We start from the raw sequence: 8,269 nt of genomic DNA on the forward strand, positions 1-8,269 counted from the left end.
CTATACTTTTTTGGGGGGGAAATGAATGAATTCCGATGCCCCACAAATAACCCAGAGATGCATTTTAAATAAAAGGACACATTCTACTCATGTAAAAAAATGCTGATTCCCTGACCATCCACAGGCCGAATTTAGAAGGCGATTGAGTCAGATCCGGCCCCCGGGCCTTAGTTTGCCTACCCATGACGTATCCCTTTTAACCCCTTGACCATTCTCTGCGCACTCAAATACAGTTCAAACACATTCAACGGTTTTAATAAAAAGTAATCTTTATTAAATAGTTTTCCAGATGAAATACATTGTTTCTGAGAGATTTGCATGGGGAAATCTTTTTGATTCCTCAATAATAAGGGGCAGTGGGGTGAGGGAGGTCAGGGCCACATCCACACCGTTTCATGTGCTATGAAGCCGCTTTAAACACTCATGGCTTCTTCCCCCCAAAGAATCTGGGAGCTATAGTTTGAAAAGGGTGCAGAGAGTTGTTAGGAGACCCCCTGTTCCCCTCCAAGAGCTACAATTCCCAGAGTTCCCTGGCAAAAAGGGAACTCTACCCCTACCCCTGATGCTAACCCTAACTCTAACCCTAACACTAACCCTTAACCTTTAACGAGAGCTACAATTCCCAGAGTTCCCTGGCAAGAAGGGAACCCTACCCCTACCCCCTAACCAGAGCTACAATTCCCAGAGTTCCCTGAAAAGAAGGGAACCCTACCCCTGACGCTAACTCTAATGCTAACCCTTAACTAGAGCTACAATTCCCAGAGTTCCCTGACAAGAAGGGAACCCTACCCCTACCCCTACCCCTACCCCATAACTCTTAACTAGAGCTACAATTCCCAGAGTTCCCTGACAAGAAGGGAACCCTACCCCTACCCCTACCCCTACCCCTACCCCTACCCCTACCCCTACCCTACCCTACCCTACCCCTAGCCCTAGCCCTAGCCCTAGCCCTACCCTAACCCTAACCCGCCTAACAACTCTCTGTCCCCTTAACCAACTACAGTTCCCAGAATCCCTGAGGGGAAGCCATTCCTGTTCAAAGCGTCTTCATAGCACTTCCAATGGACAGTGCGCCTAATGTGGCCTAATGTTTCCTCCCTCATTTTCTTCTCTCTCCCCAGTGCCCCATCACTTGCAATGCAGCAGATGTCCGCCTGCAGTCTCGCTTCAAAGCTCCTTCTCTCAGGTACGGCCATGGCCTTCTCCATTGCTCACTGCCAGTATTTCGCATTCATTTCTCCGATGTAAATAGGGACGTCCTGCAGTTCTCTTCATGACTTTGGACTTGGGGAAAACCTCACCAGCTCCGGACATCCCTGTAAGGCAATGGCAAACGCTGTTGGCCCCCATCCAACAGCGTCCCCCCAGACACCTCCTCTGTTTGGCTGCCTGTTAACAAACAAGGTTTCCAAACCACTTTGCATCCATCTCAGCCAGCGTAGCCTCACGGCATCCACTAGCCTGAACGCAAACTCTTCCGACAACCACCCACCAGCTGCAGCCTCGCCAGGTCCATTGCCAGACATCAACCAGCTTCAGAGCTGAATATCCATCGCCTTCAGGTAGCGATCCCACCAGCAAGTAAGCTTTGTACTTGTCTTCTCCTTGCTCCACAGCATCCCAGCACCGGGTGATTGCCTCCTTCCACTTGTCAGCTTGCTGCCACGGGGCAGGAGACCACCAGGGCTGAGTGCCACCGAGCTGCCCATTTCTCTCTGGGGAGGGCAACTGCCGAGGCTTGCGCCTTGGCCCACATTTATACCCGCTCAGCTGCCAAATATTTTTGTGGCATCATAGTCAACCCACAGACAATGGCAGCAGGTGGGGAGGCATCACCATCACACCCTCAGCCCTCACAACGGGGGCGGGGGGCGCAGCTCAGCAGCCAAAACACCCTCCCCCAAGTTGTGTCTATATCTGTGAAGGCCACACCGGGCACCCAAGGGGGCAGGAGGGGGATATTTTTCAGCCCAGGGGCTGCATTTCCCTCCACATAACACTAGTCAAATGCACAAATGAACAGAGCAATGAAAGCAAGCATTATCTTTGCTGTTCAAGGAATGGCATGCAGAGAGAAACTTAGCATCGCAGTAAAAAGCACTTTTTCATCAATCAGTCAATCAATCAATCAATCAATCAATCAATCATTTATTGTATTTGACTAAAAGCCATTACAGATCCAGTTATAAAAGCATCAAACCCAAAGACCCAAACTATAGCTCCCAGATTCATTTGCTCTTCAGATATCTGGGCGCTCCTTTTTTTAGCTTGTCATAGTCTGCATTCACCGCATAGAACTGAAAGAGGGCAGCACGGTTAAGCGTTATCTCCAGCTTGGACTACTACCATGCGCTCTACGTGGGGCTACCATTGAAGGTGACTTGGATGCTACAACCTTTGCCTCAGTGGGGGAAAGGATCTCTAATCATTCAACTTTAATGGGCTTAAAAGCAATTTTGCAGGAAGAACCACAAGTCAATGGCAGAAACTCAGGGATCTATCCTGCTTATTCAGTCAGAGTTTAGAAGACTGAACTGGAGAGGAGAATGAAGAATCATAGAAGGAACCCAAGGCTCATCTAGTCCAACCCCAAATGCTGTGATCACACACACCAGGCCTTCCAAAGCTGAAGCTTATTATTCCTCCCACCAAATGGCCATTATTATTATTATTAGCCCATGTTCCGTAGATTTCAGGGATGGGCTGATGGGAGTTGGAGTCCCAACAATCTCTGCTGGACACCAGGCTCCCCATCCCTGGCCTATAAGATGACCAGCATCATAACCCTAGTTAAGTATTTCCTACCATACCTTGTACTGGTCGTTGGGTCACAGCTTGTTCCAAGGCTCTGGGTTACTCTTTTTCTCCCAGCCAGGCAGAGAAACGTGACAAGAGGCAGACAGCAAGGAGTACATCTTTGTAAGAAGAAGAAAAACATACAGCATAAAGCGTAACGCTCTGCCCAACTGTTGGCACATGGTTCCCACCAAATTTAACAATCATGGCCTCCTCAGTGCCACCAGAAGAGACACTTCTTTTATAATGTGGGAAGTAAAAAAAGGCCACCGTACCACAAGAATTTGTAAAAGCCCTTTAACGCCAGTTAACACACAGTTACATAAAAGCAAGGGCAGCTTCTCACTGCCTTGCATCAGAGACAGCGGCAAGTTTGTGAGGCAGTGCTGGACAGAACTCGATGCTGGCAACCCAATCCTACACTTTCTCCATGACAGGTTCCTGATAGACTTTGTGCTTTCTGCTCAGACAGTTCATTGGCTTTACTCTCTTTCCAAATACCCTTTTAGCTATGCTGTACCACTCATTGCAATGCCTTGGATACAACTCGGCTGAGGAATGGCAATGCTTACCGGTATATGGTTGGTTTTCTTACTCTAAAGCTAAGAAGCTGACGCTCATGTTTTACTGTACTTTTATAATTTGTTTTATAACTACTATTATTATTAATTATTATCATTATTATTATTATTATTATACTACCTCTGGAGCACAGCAGGTCATATTTTATTCAGGTTGTGCTTTAAGATGCAACACTTAAAGAAGTGGCAAAAGCTCTGCCCCCAAGGAGCTTGGAAGGGTGCTTATCAGCCTGGCCCAGCCAGGCCACCAGTCCCTGCCATTGGGTCCCCAGACGCTCTTCAGTGGCAGTGTCGCTTCTGAAAAGAAGCCAAGCTCACTCCCATCCTCTCAGGCCATGGATCCCTGGGATTAATTCTGAGTTGTGTAAATTAGTGGGTAGCTGCCACGGATGGGAGTCCAGCTGAGGTCCCATTCAAAAGCGCTGCCTGGCATCCATCAGTCAAGGACACCCAGGGGCTACTGGGAGGCGGGGAGCACGTGACGTGGTTTTGCGGGGATGGCAGTTGTCAGCACCATGCCAAGAGCTGATCCTGCCCTGAGGGGTGGCACTTACCTGACATCAGGGTTGCGAAGAGCAAGGCACGTGGTGCACAGGCCGGTCCCTCCAATTCCAATAAAGACGAACAGAGGAATCAGCTGTGATAAACAGAACGTTTTGAGATCCAAAGCCGACGTTGAAAACCGGAATAAGTCGCCTATGACAGTGTGCGTGGGAGAGGTCAACTACGAATGACACCAGATTCAGGTGGAAGGCCATGTTGATCTGTCATAGTCGTAATAAATAACAAGATGAAAAAATCTTTTTTAATAATTCCAGTGGCACCTTAAAGATCAACTCAATATAAGTTTTCAAGGTATGAGCTTTTGTGTGTAGTACACACTTCAGATACTTCAGCCTTATAACTGTTGAAGACTGTTATGGCCAGTTGGTTCCACAGGGAAGGGCAAGGGATTCTTAAAGGGATAGATGACCAAAATTAGCTTCTAATTGCATTCTATACAAGATCTTAAAGTAGCTGTCTTATTGCAGAGGAATTTTAGAAATACACTTGAAAGAGAAGTTGCTGAATTACAACTCATTACCAAACTAAAAACTATGGAGAGACCTGGTCTGAATGGAGATATTGGATTCATGTCCCATTATACATACTAAAGCTAAATTACTGGAATTATTTAAAAAGATCTTTTCCTATTTCATCTTGTTATTTATTCCGAATGACACTTGCACACAAACAAGCAACTTCCTTGGGCAGACAACGTCTGCTCCCAGGTTGCTAACTAATGCTTTTTAAGTCTCCCGCTGCAATTTTTATTTATGAGAGAATTTCTAACCTGCCTTTCTTCCAAGGATTCCAGGGGAGCTTACATTATAATAAAACACAAGAATAAAACCGATCCAACATGGCTTAGATAAAAGCAGAGCACGCTCCATGAACCACCTGGACTTTCATCTGCAGCAGCAGCAACAAAATTCCCTTCACCTTCCTGCCCACCCCAAAATCCCAGGCATACAGGTTCGTTTGCACAGGATAGCAATGCAGATGCTGTTGGAATCCAACTCCCATCGGCATAGCCGACGGTCAGAGATGATGGGAGTTGGGCCAACAACATCTGGAAGGCACCAAGTTGGGGACGGCTGCTACAAGCCTCTTTGCTGGGTTTCTTTTGGCAGCAGGGGCTAGCAAAATTAAGGAGGTGCTGGCAGAAACACAGCGCTCCTGACAAACCTGCCTGAGAAAGTGGTCTGCACTTTTAAGAGCTCAAAGGAGTCAACATGGCAGAGGCCAAGAGACGGAGGGAAAACAGCTCCCAGGCTCTGCAAGGCCCAGAAAGCTAAATAATCCATCTCTGACCTAGAGGAATCCAGTCTTTTCTAAACCACCTGTGGAGAGGGGAGGGGACATTGCCCTAAAAAAAGCTGCATCCTAACCCCTTAGACTAAAGCCTGTTTGCTCATTTATCGGCGCCTATTATTTATTGACAAGTTTTATATGACTTAATTGTATGTTAGGGTTATCTCTCCAGCTGCTGCAGAGAGGGAGGGCGATTCAGGAGTGTTGCTGTTACTGAAAAAATAAAACGAAATTCTTTGCAACCTGCTGTGGTCTTTCTAGCATAGGTAAAAAATAAAAGAGAATTTTGTTGTCACCTTGCCCCCCCCCTTTGCTTAACGAGCTCAGATTACAGCTGCTCTCACCCTCCCTCTCTGCCTTCTGCATCTGAGCTTTGCTGACAAGAAGTGACTGCCACAGCATTCCCTCACAGGGTGGCATGGGCAGGGTAAGGGTTTATATACTGGGTAATAGATTGCAGCCTGGTCTATTGCTGTCATTTTATGAATCAATGGTCTCGTTAGACAGTAAAACTTATGTAAAATTGCTGTTTTAGGGGTTGTTTTTCATCCGATTAATCCGTTTTCCATTACTTTTTAGGGGAAAGGCATGCCTTGGTTTAAGACCACTTTGGTTTAAGACCAGACTCCAGAACGGATTAAGTTCGTAAACCAAGGTACCACTGTAAGGCATTATTTAATGGTACTAAGAGCCATTATAAAATTGGTGAATTACCGTAATTGAAAGGTAAAAAATTGCTTAGAAACATAAAGAGTAGCTTCCTATTTAAAAGGTCAGTCTATTGACGCTTATATAGTGGGACCTTGGTTTAAGAACAACTTTGTTTACGAACAACTTCGATTAAGAACGCTGCAAACCCGGAAGTAGGTGTTTTGGTTTGTGAACTTTGCCTTGCATGCAGAACATGTTTCGCTTCCTGTTGAGTGTGTTCCATTTGTAAATTGAGTCCCCTGCTGCTATGGGAAAGCACTTCTTGGTTTACGAACGATTTGGTTTAAGAACGGACTTCCAGAACGGATTAAGTTCGAAAACCAAGGTACAACTGTATATTGAAATAAATGTGTTGAATCAAAAGTCTTAACAAAACATCCTTAAACAATGAAAAGGCAACAATCATTTCATTTCCTACACCCTTTATTTTACACCACTGTAAATTGTAAAAAATAAATAATTGGTGTTTGCTATTTAGATCAATCCGTATAGCTCATGGTGTAGAGCATGAGACCCTTAATCTCAGGGCCTTCCTTTGAGCCCCACGTAGAGCAAAAGATTCCTGCAGGGGCTGGACTTGAAGACCCTCGTGGTCCCGTCTAATTCTTCCATGATTCTGTCATCTAAGGGCATTGCTTTCAAGTGAAATCATTCTCTGCGCACTCAAACACAGTTCAAACACATTTAAAGGTTTTAATAAAAAGTAATCTTTATTAAATAGTTTTCCAGATGAAATACATTGTTTCCAAGAGATTTGCATGGGGAAAGCTTTTCGATTTCTCAATAATGAGGGGCAGTGGGGTGAGGGAGGTCAGGGCCACATCCACACCGTTTCATGTGCTATGAAGCCGCTTTAAACACCATTCTGAAGAATAGCCCTCAGTCCACAAAGCAATGCACAAATATTTGGGTTTAGGTAAAGGCAGGGCCGGCTTTTGGTTTGATGAGGCTCTAAGCTACTGAAGATAATGGGGCCCTTTATATGTCCAGCTGTCCTTTGTCAACAACAAATTGTCTCTGTTTTTTGTGCTGAATATATGCTATATGGTAACTGATGGACCTAATAGGTACCTAAAGCCATTTGCACATAACAAAATATGTATTTTATCAAAGTAATTGTTGAACTGAAATACAATTAAGAAGTATATTAATAGTGAATTTTTTTTGGGGGGGGCAAGAGAGTGGCGCCCTAAGCTATAGCTTGTTTAAAGGTAAAGGGACCCCTGACCATTAGGTCCAGTCGTGACCGACTCTGGGGTTGTGATGCTCATCTCGCTTTATTGGCCGAGGGAGCCAGCGTACAGCTTCTGGGTCATAATAATAATAATAATGGGACTTCCGGGATAGCGCGAACGGGTAATGGCGGATTCCCTCCGAGCTCTGGAGGGAATCGGCTCCGCTAAGGACGGGTCTTGCCGTGCCGGCGACACGGGGACCCTCAGAAACCGCAGGCGCTGAAGCCTGCGGACATGGAGACTCGGTGGGCACCTTAAGCGCCCTCCCCGACCCGCGAAGAGCCTTTTTAAAGGCTACGGAGGGGACCGGAGAGTGGCGTGGAGCTGAGAGTCGATCGCTGCCTTGGCGGAGCGAAGCCGCGAGCCATGACCGGAGAGCGCTATCTTTCTTCCTGAAATTTGGACTGAAAAAACAACTCGTGAGTAGAAGGAAATTTTGGCACTAAAAGTTTTATCATTGAATTTGAGTACGAGCGGGGGATGTGTTAAAAAGGAAGTCCACACTCCCCCCCCCCCACCAAAAGACTTAAAGTAAGGAGAGGAGCACTAAGTCGGAAAGACTCTGGTGTTGAAAGGAGAAAGAACACTTTCATAAATTGGTTGAAAAAGTTACTTGTGCTGGAGTGAAGAGAGGGGAATCCCAGAGGTTTTGCTTTTGGCGGACCCCCCCCTGAACCCGGGCAGTGCCCTGCTTGGGAACCCGAGAGAAAAAACAAGGTGTTTGACAGCTGTCAAAAGAGCTGTCAAACGGACGTCAGCTTGGAAATTGAGTTAAAACTGTGTTATAACTATATTGTTGGGACTAAAAGTGTTACATTAAATTGACTGGAAACAAACTAATTCTGAATAACAAAGTAACGAACTGTTGGAAAAGAACTATGATGGAAATCCCCCTGGAGGGAACTAAAGACATTGCAATGGCTGCGGAAGGAAAACTACTGGCAGAGATAAAAAAAATGTTTTCCCTGGTGGGAGCTCTGCAAGAGCAGAGCTTAGCCATGAGAGAACAACTGATGACCTTCAATCTTAAACTAAACAACTCTGTTGGTGGAGCTAACCGGATGGAAAAAGAATCTGCAGCTGCAGAAAAAG

General features: G+C 45.8%; 1 long non-coding RNA gene across 1 annotated transcript; it reads right to left on the reverse strand.

The window, feature by feature from the left end:
- Window positions 1-249: 249 nt before the first annotated feature.
- On the reverse strand, window positions 250-873 carry LOC309344774. Its single transcript, XR_014157878.1, has 2 exons — window positions 823-873; window positions 250-601 (listed from the first exon to the last, which is right to left on the reverse strand). It is a non-coding gene; the product is annotated as an uncharacterized lncRNA (long non-coding RNA).
- Window positions 874-8,269: the final 7,396 nt, after the last annotated feature.

Source organism: Podarcis erhardii (assembly GCF_964252035.2).
Source record: "Podarcis erhardii genome assembly, chromosome: 6".
Lineage (NCBI taxonomy): Eukaryota > Metazoa > Chordata > Lepidosauria > Squamata > Lacertidae > Podarcis > Podarcis erhardii.